Below are 13,318 nucleotides of genomic sequence, written 5' to 3'. Positions count from 1 at the left end.
CCCAAGGCTCCCTCCCCGTTCGTGAGTGGGGAGAGCAGGCTTAGCCTGCTCTTCCCGCTCACCGCCACAAACCGGGTCTTACAGATCGTGAGACCCGGTCCCTAGTCTGGCCCTACATTGAAATATAGGGGGAGGTATATGGTACTGCCCTCTCATGAGTGTACATCTCAGAAGGCATGTGGTGAATCACCTGTTGAAAAACACACACCCACCCACTGTCAGAATCTACCTGCAAGGAGAAGATGTAGTTAGATGTCTTTTCTGTGCTATGTAAGCTTTCAGGAGCTGGAAACATTTTATGTAGAAGCTTTTTCTCCCAAATAAGTGATTCTCCTATTTGCATTTGGAGTTGGCACAGTCCTGCAAGAGCACTATACCAGCACATTTAAATCGTCTCTAGCAGATGGTGGATAAAGTTCTGAATCCATCTGTCTTTCCATGACAGAAATTAGAAGCTTGATATATATATATTCTGGATATCTTCTAATTGCATGTGTTCTTTAAGATATGCAAGCTGCATAAAAACAATCCACGATGAAACAAACAAAATATCAGGTTCAAATGCAGATTGACTTAATCAAGTAAAGGCAAGATTTTAAGTTTGTTATCAAAACAATGCTCCTTTTATTTGTGATAATTTCAATGCAATATTTTGAAAGTGCAAAGAGCTTGCCTCTTTGCAAATTATCTCTTCTTCCCTCACAACACTTTTGGGAACCGGAGCGTTTTTTTAAGAAGTCTTAAAATACACCTTTTTAAGGCGGCTTTTTACTGCTCCATTTTTTTTGTTATATCTGGTAGGTTCTTTAGCTTTTTATAATTTTCAGTTTGAACCTAATAATGATTGTGGTTTTTAATCTGAAAACTTTTTTTTGTTTAATTTAGTTAATTTTATTACTTTTATTATATCTTGAGGCTATTCCCACGATCAGGAGAAATCAGGCTAGGGGAGCCTAGCCCGATTTCTCCTGACCGTGAGAACCACCGGGCTCACAGGCAAGCCTGGTGGCCTCCAGGCTGTTAACCCACCAAACTACCCCTCCCCTTAAACTGGGTTTGTGGAGCAAGCGCTCCGCAAACCCGTTTTTAAAAATTGTGAGTAGTCGCGGCGCAGCTCCACTCCATGGCTACTTACGAGGAGACCCCCAACTGGGAGGCTGAAAAGCAGCCTCCCAGCTCGGGGGTCTCTCCAGCATGCCCTGCGTGCTTGCACGGGGCATGCTAGAGCTTCTGGGGGCTGCGTGGCCCCCAAACTCCCCAGCCCCTGCCGGCTCCGTGATGGAGCCGGCAGTCATGTGGGCGGTCAGCCGCCCAGGGCTGCCGTCCTGCTTGTGTGCAGGGAGAGGAGGCTAAGCCCACTCTCCCCGCTAACCCCGCTAACCAATCATGAGAAGAGCCTCCTTGTGTCTATCTTATTGTTGTGAGCTGCCCTGAGCAGTAGTGCACTGGCGGGGCGGGGTATAAATATTTTCAATCAATCAATCAATAATAAAACTAGAATATTAATGACTGCCATTTTGCAGACAAATCTGAGAATAAAAGACAATCCAGGACCAAGCTCTCCAAAGAGCTGATGAACTGAAGTTTTCCTTATTCATGTACCAACATTGTTTCCATTGTTGTTGTGTGTTTTTTTTAAAAAAATGGCTGCCGCACATGCACAAATGGCCTCTGCGAGGCCCTGGGCCATGCCAGGCCTCGCAGAGGCCATTTGTGCACATGCAGCGGCAGGTAAAATGTCTGCCCCTAAAAGCAGTAAACGGGGTCACAGCAGTGATTACTGAGGCCGGTGGGGGGAGGGGGAACCTTTGTGGACCCCCCACTGTGGCCTTTAGGAAGCCCCCCGAAGGGGCTAGAGGTAAAGATTTTTTAATTTTTTAAAAAAATCGCAAACTGGCGGGGGGGGGTTCGGTCCCGTTCCAGACAGAACCGGCGGGGGGGGGGAGGTTGGTTTGAGCCTGAACCATCAAACCCCCAAACCGAATCCCCAAACCCCCAAACCAGTTCGCACATACCTAGTGGCAGTGTGATCCCACCTAATGATTATTCAGCAGTGAATAAGGACACAAGAGGAAGCAGGTAATTTGTGTTCACTTTAAATCTGTGCCTCAGTTTCCCCCCCTTAGAGAAACACACACACATACAAACAAAAATGATCATTAAAAATAAATGCTTTAACAACCATGTCCCAAACTACAGATTCCTTTCCCAGAAATTCCCCATAAACTTCACAGTTCTCCTTGCTTGATTTAATTTCCTACAGGATGGTGTTATCAGCAAAATAGTGGTAGGCCTTAAGCCAATCTGACTTAAATAGGCCTTAACCCTCTAAATCGCACCTTTCAACCCTATATAGGGACTCATACTCTGCTGTATGACCCACCTAGAGAACAAAAGCCCCCCAATTCTTGCAACGCCAATTCTTTATCAGGAGCCCTTATATCTTTTCTCCCTCCTTCCTCTAGGCAGGCCTTGAGCTGCAGCCCTCCCCCCACCTCTCCAGGGCCTGTTCTCTGACTACAGTAGAGCTCTGAGGTCTTCTGGCCTTGGCTCTTCTTCCTCTTTTAATAATGTTGTGGCATGTTTTAATGAGACTTAGTGTCTGTCTCTTTTCCTTCAGTCTAGAAAGTAGTATATTTTAAAAGTTGTACACCAGTGACATAGTCTCTGAGCATAGACGGAGTAGATTTCTTCCCTTTAAGCCTCAACCCTCCACTTAAAGAGCCCCTGGTGGCGCAGTGGTAAAACTGCCACCCTGTAACCAGAAGGTTGCAAGTTCAATCCTGACCAGGGGCTCAAGGTTGACTCAGCCTTCCATCCTTCTGAGGTCAGTAAAATGAGTACCCAGAATGTTGGGGGCAATATGCTAAATCATTGTAAACCGCTTAGAGAGCTTCCAGCTATAGAGCGGTATATAAATGTAAGTGCTATTGCTATTGCTATTAATGCTTAGTGGCTGATGGGATAATGGCTTACTCAAAGTAGTCTCCTAGAAATTAAATGGACATCAGGCATTTCTTTACATACTGTATTCTTTTAATTTCCGTTAGATAACTGAATAATGTTCCTCATTATGTCAGTTGCTATCTCTTTCTTGCTGTGTTCTCTACAAAGTAGGAGAGGATGGATTATTGGCATTTTTGTTTTAAATCTCCTAACAGATCTTATGCCCTGTGAGATGCATGCTATGGCTAATATCAGATTCTTTGAGAACAATCTGTGTGCTGGGTGGGGTTCTGGTGGGTTTAGCATGCAGGATTTTTTTACATTGTTTCCCACTCACATTCTTCAAAGGACCTTTCCTTCATTCTCTCCTTCTCCAAGGCCATTTTTCAGGGATTGTTTAATTGTTCCCTCATCATATGGAAGCACATCCCACTGACTTTAATCAAGTTTACTTCCTTCTAGGTGTGCACATAGAATACAGATTCACTTATCAAAATGCTGCTGGAGGAGGCATGTGTATTCAGTCCAGCATCCTCTTTCTCACAGCGCTCAGCTACCAGAAATCATTCCCACCCAGTGCCAACAAACCATCATTGTATGTAAACTGCTCTTGAACGTGGAGGTTCTAAATGAGATCCAAACCTCCTGGGAATATGGAGGCTTCGTTTCTTAGGTATGGCCAGGTGAAGCTTCCATATTCACTGGAAGTTTGGCTCTGATGTAGAACCTCCATGTAGAACCTCCACAGTCTACACCAGAATGATGGCTTCTTGGTGCTGGGTGGGAATGGTTTTTAGGATTTCCTTGAGGTTCTCCCTTCAGAACTTTCTAGCATGGGGTCCTTGTCGCAATGCTATATATTTTTACTCAGAAGTAAGCCCAAGAGAAATAAATTGGATCCCCCCCACTCAGAAAGGTCCCCCCCCATGCTTTGCTGAGGGACTGGGAGAAAGGTGGGGGAGAACCCACATTCTTGCCTAGGATCTCTGCTAGTCCTCATTCCTGTGTGTGTTTACTCAGAAGTAAGCAGCAGAGGACTCAATGGACTTACTTTCTAGGAATTTATTCCAAGCTTTGCTGAGGGCCTCTGCTTCCTGCTTTAGTGGAGGTGTTCGAAAGGGGGAAGAGGAAGAAAATAAATGCCCATGAAAGGAAAGGGAGGGGGAGGAGGAATGGCTGTTTAACTATATAAGTGCCAGAGTGCTCATAGATTGTCCTTATCAGGCACCTGTGTCCAGAACCAGGAAGTCACTCACTGGAAATTTCCAGGATTTGCCCCTCCCAACTTTGGCTTCAGAATTCTCAGTGGGCAGACTCAGTTATGTTCTTTGTTAATTTTCCCTTAGTTATTTTCCATTATTATGGGGATTTCAAACAGTCGTTATTCAAAATTCACTAGACTGATGTGATTGCAAAAGGCACTAGTAAACCAGCAAAAGGCACCAGTCCCATATGGACCTGAATTTTGGGGGAATGCTAAAAAGCCATCAAACATTTAAAAATATGCATTATCGGTGGTGAAAAAGTTGCCAGCACTTTGAAACCTCTTTTTAGGAGCTAAAAATGTAAATTGTTGTGTTGCAGCAGTATCTCAGCCATTTTGCAACGGATGTGCACCAAATTTGGAGGGGTGGTGTCTGTGGCCCCATAGTTGATTTGTGCACAATTCCAGATGGATTGGGTGGATACTTTGGACTCTATAAGCAATAGAATGTTTGGGGCTTATAATGGCAGAATGTTGAAAACTCTTAAACTATTGTGGCACGACTGTGCCAGCATAATATAGAGTGGAGCAATGCACCAGCTAGGGGCAGGATACGTGTGCCCCACTTTGAATTGTGGTGGGCAGGTTGTTTTTATCTGAACCAGTAGTAGCTGGTGTGGGCACCACCGATGGGGTGGCACAAGGCACGTTTAAGCTCTGAGTTCCATGGAGCTGATCCCCTGCAGGTGGTCAGGTGAGTGACGGAGAAGATCCCCCACTGCAGGGAGTGCTGGATGGCGTGCTGCAGCTCAGAGCAGCTTGCAGTTGCTGCCAGTGCAGATGTAAGCACCTTCTAATTTATGCTTAAAGGTGCCTTTAACTGCCTGCCCCTGGTGGTGTCCGTACTGGCCAGGACATTGTGGACATTCTACCTTTGTGTGTTGGCAAGTGGTTTCTAAAAGAATTCTCAGCACCTCACCAAACCAAAATTCCCAGAACTTTTTGGGGGCCATAAAACCTATATAAATTTGTACTGTAGATGTGCTCTAAGCATAAACTCAGGAAATGTAGGCAACTGTTCTATTCCTTAGCCATTTTGACATCCTGCAACATAACCAAACAACAGGGAGATATAAAATAGGAAATATCATGGATTCTAAGCAATGCTACTGTATTGTTCGGTGGTTTTCTTAGTCCAAAATTCTTGACTCTATAAAACTTGAATTATTGCTCCCAGCTGAAATCAGTGCGAGAGGCTGAAGAGAGTTACTGTTTCTGAAGAATGCCTTACACTTGATTAACAAGCTGCGCTTGTTCATGCTCCAAGTTGCACGCTTGCCTGATGCTCTGACTTAGGGCCAGATGTTGCTGACAGACTAATTTAGAACGTTGTGCTGACTCAGAGTTCCCTATCCAAATCGAGAGATAGTTATGTCTTTATTATGGCAAATGATTTCTCAGGACAATTGTGGATTCAGCAGTCCCCTCCCTCTTTTACAGTTCCTCTGAACTGACATTTCATGGCCAGATGCTTAGTTACGCCTAGGCTGAAGGAATAAAAAGCACGTGTGAGAGAAAACCGGGAGGGCTGCATTTTACATACAGTTCTAATATACGCTGAGATTATAGATTCAGCAGAACAAAACAGGAGAAAAACTTGAAACAGAATTACAGTCTTGTGGAAGAACTAATGAAGGACAGCTACAAGAAGTTCAGTCAGAGACATGAACAGCCTGGAGTAACGATTCATTTGGACTTGTATCGGTCAAAGTGTTAGAATGAATGATAATAGAAAACTCTTTCTTTGCCAAAGGATTACGTTAGAGGAAATATAACATTCTGTCGAGCTGGAATCGATTTTCTAACTGGCTTGTACTGAAAACTGTTCCAAACAGTGGTTTGGAGGTACACAGCGATAGCTGACCTGCATCCTGCGGACCCCTCCAAGGCATTCCTAACACCTCAAAAACCTGTAAACAGATAATCTCTTATTGATAAAAATGTCAGGAAAGCATCTTCTTTTTCCTTTGCAACATGTTCTGAACTTGTAAATAGTTTAAAGGTCTGATAACTTGTGACTCTTTAGGAATAATAATTCCTTTGTGGACAGGTCCTCTTATAAATCAGCAATGGGCATAAGAATAGGAAGAAAGAGAGGAATACATTGAAAATTTCGCAATGGAGAAATAAGCAGTGGAGTCCCACAGGGCTGTTTCCAGCTTTGTTTCACCATGGGAAGGGCAGTTGTGCATTCACACATCGGGCGGATTTACTTTGACGTCTCGGTGAGATATTGGGGAGCACTCTATACATGATTTGGGTTTCCCCTGTGCATTGGAGCTTAGCCTGCATTATTTCTGCACTAAAAAATTCCACTTTTTACAACGGCTTTTTAGAATACTTTGATATATCCAATATACACCAATTTTTCTTCTGGGATATATGGAGGGGCCATGCTGATAGAACGCCTTTTCCTAAAGCGTTACTTTTTAAATTTCTTTAAAAAAAAAAATCCCTGGTGATCTTGCAGAACATTGTTCTATGCACTGCACAGTGCATTTTGTTTTCCTCTTTTAATAAAATGTATCTCTTGTTTTTCCTTTTGAAAATCCTCTTGACTCTATTTGACTCCCAGTGGTCCTTTATGGTGAACATAAGAACATAAGTAGGCTTTTCTTAAACCTTCACTTTACCCTTTTTCCTTTTAAAATTATTTTCTTGGTGATCTTGTGGAACTTCGTATGCACCTGCACCCACATGGGGCGGTTGTATATGATGTTCTGCAAGATCATCACGCAAATATTTAAAAATAGCAAAAAGCAAAGCTTTAAGAAAAGCCTACTTATATTCATATGTTCACCATAAAGGACCACTGGGTGGTACACCCTACATGGATTTGAATGGTGTACGGAAAAGTTTAGAAAGAACTGACAGGAACCCTATTAAAGCAGCACTATGAGAATGACCCCCAGGTTTCTTTGAATTATCTTTATTGCACTTATATGTGGCTAATATAATACCCCATAACTCACTCTACTTTACCCATCTTAATTCCGTGGTTAAGTCCGTTGTCTGGGAAAGGCCCAGGTAACTGTAGTGGGACCAATGCTTTTTTAATTTGTTCATAAACAATCTGGTGTGTGGTTGAGCAGTGAGGTGGCCAAGGTTGGAGATGATATGGAATTATTCAGGATGGTGAAAAGCAAAACAGATTGCAAAGAGCTCCAAAAAGATTTCTCCAAACTGGATAAATGGGAAACAAAATGGCAGATGCAATTCAGTGGAAATAAGTGCAAAGTGATGCACACTAGGGCAAGATTTTCCAGCTTAACATACAACTGATGGGCTCTGAGCTAGTGGTAGGTAATCAGGAAAAAGACTGTGGGATCATTGTCAATATTTTATTTTAACCAATGTTTTAACTTCTCTGTTGTCATTTATCTGTTTTAATTAATGTTTTAACTTTTCTGGTTTTTGTTGTAAACCGCCCAGAGACGTAGGTTTTGGGCAGTATAAAAATATGTTATAAATAAATAAATATACTAACTGAGAGGCTAGCTAAATTTCTGTCTACATTTAAATAAGAGAGAGTTAGCCACCTTGAATGTTGAGTAAATTATAGAGTGCTGAGTCAAAAAATCTCCTGAAGAATGTTTTGTCTTGAATTGATCGGAAAAAATGTAGAGAGGGAAATAAAATCAGGGGGCAATTTTGAACGAAGTCCAGAGACCTTGGGGATATTTCTAAGGCAACTTACCATTGGTTGGCAGCTGTTCATTTGCATTATAGTATTGAAAATGAGATGTGCACACAGAAGTGGAGATTAAATGCCCGATCCCTTGAAAACTTCCTGTATGCAAATCATGAGATCTCAGTGCCATCCCATGACACTGATCCACAGTGATGGTGGAAATAATTCAGAGGAAGACGAATAATAGTTACATTAGTTCTTAAAACAACAACAAAAAACCCCCCTCTACCTCCTTGTACCTTTCATTGTACCTTTATTAGCCCCTGCTAACTTGGCAAAGTTAGCAAAGTTATACCCCTGCTAACTTGGCAAAGAGGCACTTTTTAATGTGGCGATTCTCTTTATTTAATAGGGGGAGAGTAACTGGCCCTATCCACCCCCAGCACAGTACCTCCAGTGACCGTTGCTGGTCTCTATCATGTTTCATTTTAGATTGTGAGCCCTTTGGGGACAGGGATCCATCTTATTTATTATTTCTCTGTGTAAACCACCCTGAGCCATAGTTGGAAGGGTGGTATAGACATCAAATAAATAAATAAATAAATACTTACTTACTTACTTACTTAAATTGGTATAGCATTACCTCCATATACATTTCGTTTGGGTTTGAAGTATGAGGGTGGAATAGGAAGTTTGTGTTGAAGTTTTCTGAAGGTTGCATATTAATTGTTTTCAATGTTTTCATAAGTGATAAAAATAAAAAATATATAAAATGTGTATTTCTGTAGCAAAAAATAAATAAATCATTTATTTGTATAGGTATTTTATATAGTTATATCCCACCCCTCCAGTGTAATACTGCTTGGGGTGGCTCACAAAATTAGCAAAACACTATAAAATAATACAAGTTTAATAAAATTAATAAAAGCTAAAAGCAGACCTAGCTAAAACCAAAATTAAAAGCTGAAAGTTAGAAAGTTAAAAGTCCACTAAATATAAGCTGTATTTGACTTTATTGCTAAGAGAATTCATTATTTTCAAAAATGATTTTTGTATATCCAGACCAGTACAGTAGAAGCTCTCTGCCCACTCCTCCCCTCCCCTTTACTCTTCATGAACATTCCAGCTAATCTGAACATCTATATATATATATTTCTCCTGGGTGTGCCAGGGAAAAATGCATCCCGGCAGCCCAACTGATTGGCTGGGCTGTGGGGGCGCCTGATTGGCTGGCGCACCCAGGAGAATTAACGCCTGGCCCAGCCATGGATGTTAAGGTGGCACTCGGCCCGCTAGCGGCGGCGGCCGCGGTGGGGGGGCTCAGTCCGCTGGCGGCGGCAGCCGTGGCGGTGGCACTCGGCCCGCTGGCAGTGGCGGCTGTAGCTGGGGGACTCGGCCCGCTGGCTGCGGCGGCCGTGGTGGCCGCACTCGGCCCCGCTGGAGACGGGGGGTGGAGAGAGAGAGGTGGCCGGCCCCAAATGCAGGGAGAATCTCTAGGTTGGAATCCAGCAACACAGAATGACAAAGAGGTGAGTCTCAAGATCAGTGAGACCCACCTTAAGGGGGTTTGTGGGGAGAGCGGGCTTAGCCGGGGTTGTGGGGATCAGGGGCTGTGCAGTCCACGGAAATTCCAGGTTGCCCTGCGTGAGTGCACGGGGCATGCTGGAGAGGCCCCTGAGCCTGGGGCCTTGTATTTCCGTGGCACAGAGCCACACTTCAGCAAAACATGATAAAAAAGCCGAGGTTAATGGAGCTCTTGCTCCATTAACCTTGGCTAAGGGGAGGGGTACTTTGGGAGGTTTGTTGCTGGGAGCTGCATAGCTCCTGTTGCAGCACACGATCAGCCAAAATCGGGATAGGCTCCCTTAGCCTGATTCTGGCCAATTTTGAGAATAGCCTCTAAGAGCATTACACTGTCAAGAAGCACATGAGAAACGATGTTGCATAGTGGCTGAGCTATGAATACTACTTACCTAGCAGGGTTATCATAAGGATAAAACAAAATACAGCATGTGGAGCACTTTGAATGCTCAAAAACGCTATACAACTGTTAAGTACTATTATTAGGATCGGCTTGTCACTGTGGAAAGAGAGTGAAATCATCTGCCAAGTGTAGGCTTGAACATATTCCCCCTCCCAATAAAGCACTCTTGACACCTCCCTCCCTCCACAGCTACCACATGAGATAAGTTTTCATCTTGCTTCTGCAATTTTTCTTTATAGGCCATGCCTCCTTGGCTTTCTGACCCATGACTCTTCCACTGCAAAACCGTCATTTCTATAATGTGGATACCCACACGTTACATGTAGTTGTCTTGAAGACATTTGCCTGTGAACAATATTTAGGGCTGAGAGTGGGAAATGTTACAATCTACCAGAAGCAGATTAAATTCTCCTACAGGTAGATGGTACAATTGCTTCCCAGCTCTTCATGCAAAATCCTCAAGTTTCAAGCTCCAATATCAGGACTGAGAAAGTTACATGGAAAGGCACAGTTACAGCGGCAGCATTTGCACATAGGACGAAACCGGAGGTCCCTTCACGTCTGGATTTGGAAACTGTACATCTGAATGTGGGCAACCAGAGTTTAGTGAAAAAATGGACCTGTGCTTTCCCTCCCCAGACTCTAATTTATCATTAGGTTCTGCCACTTTTGACTCCAGTTTAGCAGTGCTAGCATTACATCTGAACTCTGGCACCACAGTTTCCCCCTTCTACAACCGGAGTTGAAGGAGGAAGCCCCTCTCTTGCTTCAGCTGACATTGGCTGCTGGGGCTGTCCTTCATAAAAGAAGGACAGCCCCAGCATCCAATTCGCCCCTGCAGTCCCTCCCCCCGCAGTCCCAAAGGGAGTTGTAGTCAACATCTGGGAATCCCTGTTGCAAGGAATACTGGTACTTAGGTTAATTGAGGAATTTGATACCCTATGAATATCATGCAGAGCTCTTTGTCAGACCCAGAATCTGTATAATTTCTTACACGTCTTAACTAAATAGGTATCCCATAGCAAACCTTTAACTGAATATTACCTTTAACTGAATACTACCTGAAGATATATCACAGAGGGTCACTTTGATGCAATCCACCAAAGTCTCATTAAATTCAAGGGGGATGCATATAGGCAAACTTTTGTTCACCAGAACTGCATTGCTGACACTTAAAAACTAGTCTTGAATCTCCTTCCCACCAGCTCACTTTCTGCCTAAGTATCAATGCATTCAAGAATGCCTTCTGCCTCCCACACAGATGGATGAATAAAGTTTGTATTCAGATTCATCTGGCTTCTGTGCTGCTGAATGTGTAGGGAGATTTTACTGGCATCTGGAAATAGCAGTAAATCAGAGCAGGGCCAAAACACAAGACAGATTTATCAAGTGCGAGCACCATATGACACAGGAATTATGACCGGCTTTAGTTTCCCCCATAATAGGTAGCACAGTCGGTTTTGACATTTGTTACATTACAAGTTAATTAGGGCTCGGAGAGCAGTTCTCACGGCAGTACAGATTGCAGGAACATTATAAACTGAGAAATATGGAAAATAATCTCTCCTGACCTATTACAACAGTTAGTGGCCTCTTTAACAAACCCTGGTGTGGGTGGCCAAAGACCTTGGACAATCTGTTCAGAGAAAGGAGATTTCTTCCCCAGTTTCTATAGCTCACACTTTATTAGCAGTTAAAGAACCACACCTCTTGGGCATTTCTGGAACTGCTACTGCAAGTTTCTGTTACAAGTAGCCGGAGATATTGCAACTAAAATATCCACCGCAGAAGTTAAAGCCTCATTATTGAATATATTCATATTTACTTTGCAAATGAGCAATGGACTTTGAGAGCATTTGTTCCTTTTTAAAAACCTCGTAACAACTAGAAATACAGATGGTCTTGGGAGATGAATAGCTCACCACCCTCTCTAGAGTAGTTGCAAGTCCCCTCTGCTGGCTTTTTTGGATACTAAAATAAGCTCTAGTCATCTTTATGGGCTTCATGGGCCAGTACGCACATTATGGAGGAAGCAATAGGGGGCCCTTAATTATTTCTCCAGCTACACCTTGTAACTTAGGCCACATTGCATATAACATGAAACTGGAGGTTGCCGAACCCAGGGTGAATTTTTCAAACCGTTTGTACAACCGCAGTCCAGCAACCTTCGTATTGAGGGCAAGGGAGACCCTCCCTCTTCCTGGTCCACCGAGGCCACATCCCAGCAAGCTCCATAGCACTTGTGTCACCAGACTGGGGCAAGGTGTCAGGATGTATCCAGGGCGGCAGTCATTGGCCATGATCTTCAAGGGGGCATGCCCAGCATGACTGTGATTTTTTGGAATGGTCAGTCCACCCTTGCCCTGCTAACTGGGCAAAAGAGGCGCCTTTTACCGTGGTGATTCTCTTTATTTAACAGTGGGAGAGTAACTGGCCCTATCCACCCCAAGCACAGTACTTCCAGTGACTGTCGCTGGTGTCTATCTTATGTTTCTTTTAGATTGTGAGCCCTTTGGGGACAGGGATCCATCTTATTTATGTATCATTTGTCTGTGTAAACCACCCTGAGCCATTTTTGGAAGGGCGGTATAGAAATCGAATGAATGAATGAATGAATAGGTTGGCAGACGGGCACACGCATGCTCGCAACTTCCGGCCACTTCTGGCCGACGGGGGGAACGGGGCGGCAGGGAGGAACGCTGCCGCCCCGAGGGGCTTGAAATTTACAGAGCGCCGGCGGGGGAAACGCGGCGGGGGGGGTTGAGTACACCCTCCCCCACCCTTAAAGTACTACCCCCGCCGGTGCCGAAGACCATTTGTGCACATCCCTAGTGCTGAGGGGCACTATTTTCCTGTTGCTTGGGAAAGGGAAGAGACCATGATGACTTCCTAGGAGGGGATATGTATATGAAGGAGTGCAAAGGATCCTGGGGTCTGGCCCGATGTGACCAAGGATGCTCTTGCAATGGCCTACCCCAGAAAAGCAGTCAGTGGAGACCAGACCACACTCCTGCCCCCACGGTGGCTGGCAAGCAGCAGATTAGCACTCTCATGAGAGGGCCAGTCTACTAGGAAGGACCTTAGGCTTACCATCATTCAGTCTTCCATCGGACTGCATGCTCATGAGTTGAGCTAGCAAAAAAGGGGAGGCCCACTTGTGTGAGGCCCCCATCCTATCTGGGTAATGATATAAATTTTGCGCAGAGTCTGCCCTATATCCAGGGAAGCCCTTTATGCACCCAAAGGAGATTTTGCCTTTCCATGTGACCAGGTGTAGCCAGCTGGGCAGACACCGGGACCAGGGATAGACCTTTACTCTCATTGAAATTTCTTGGGTTCAGATCGGCATTGCACCATATACAGATCTGCCACTGCGGGGAATTGCAGGAGAGGGGAGCCCCAGTTGTCTGTGACACCAGGAGAGTGGGGTTGCCATTCCAGGCAAAAATTAAGATGGACATGTTTAAATGGGTGGACAGGTTGGCAGAAGGCA

At 44.2% G+C, this 13,318-nt stretch overlaps 1 long non-coding RNA gene across 1 annotated transcript in view; it reads left to right on the top strand.

The window, feature by feature from the left end:
- Positions 1–1,716: 1,716 nt before the first annotated feature.
- The window catches only part of LOC128339893 (uncharacterized), a 32,316-nt gene continuing 20,714 nt past the window's right edge, over positions 1,717–13,318 (top strand). Inside the window, exon 1 of the long non-coding RNA XR_008313305.1 lies at positions 1,717–1,858. This is a non-coding gene — a long non-coding RNA (uncharacterized LOC128339893). The remainder of the gene's footprint in view (positions 1,859–13,318) is intronic.

Source organism: Hemicordylus capensis, chromosome 1 (assembly GCF_027244095.1).
Source record: "Hemicordylus capensis ecotype Gifberg chromosome 1, rHemCap1.1.pri, whole genome shotgun sequence".
NCBI lineage: Eukaryota > Metazoa > Chordata > Lepidosauria > Squamata > Cordylidae > Hemicordylus > Hemicordylus capensis.
Note: the sequence above shows the minus strand (reverse complement) of the source record. Positions and strands in the feature narration are given on the sequence as shown.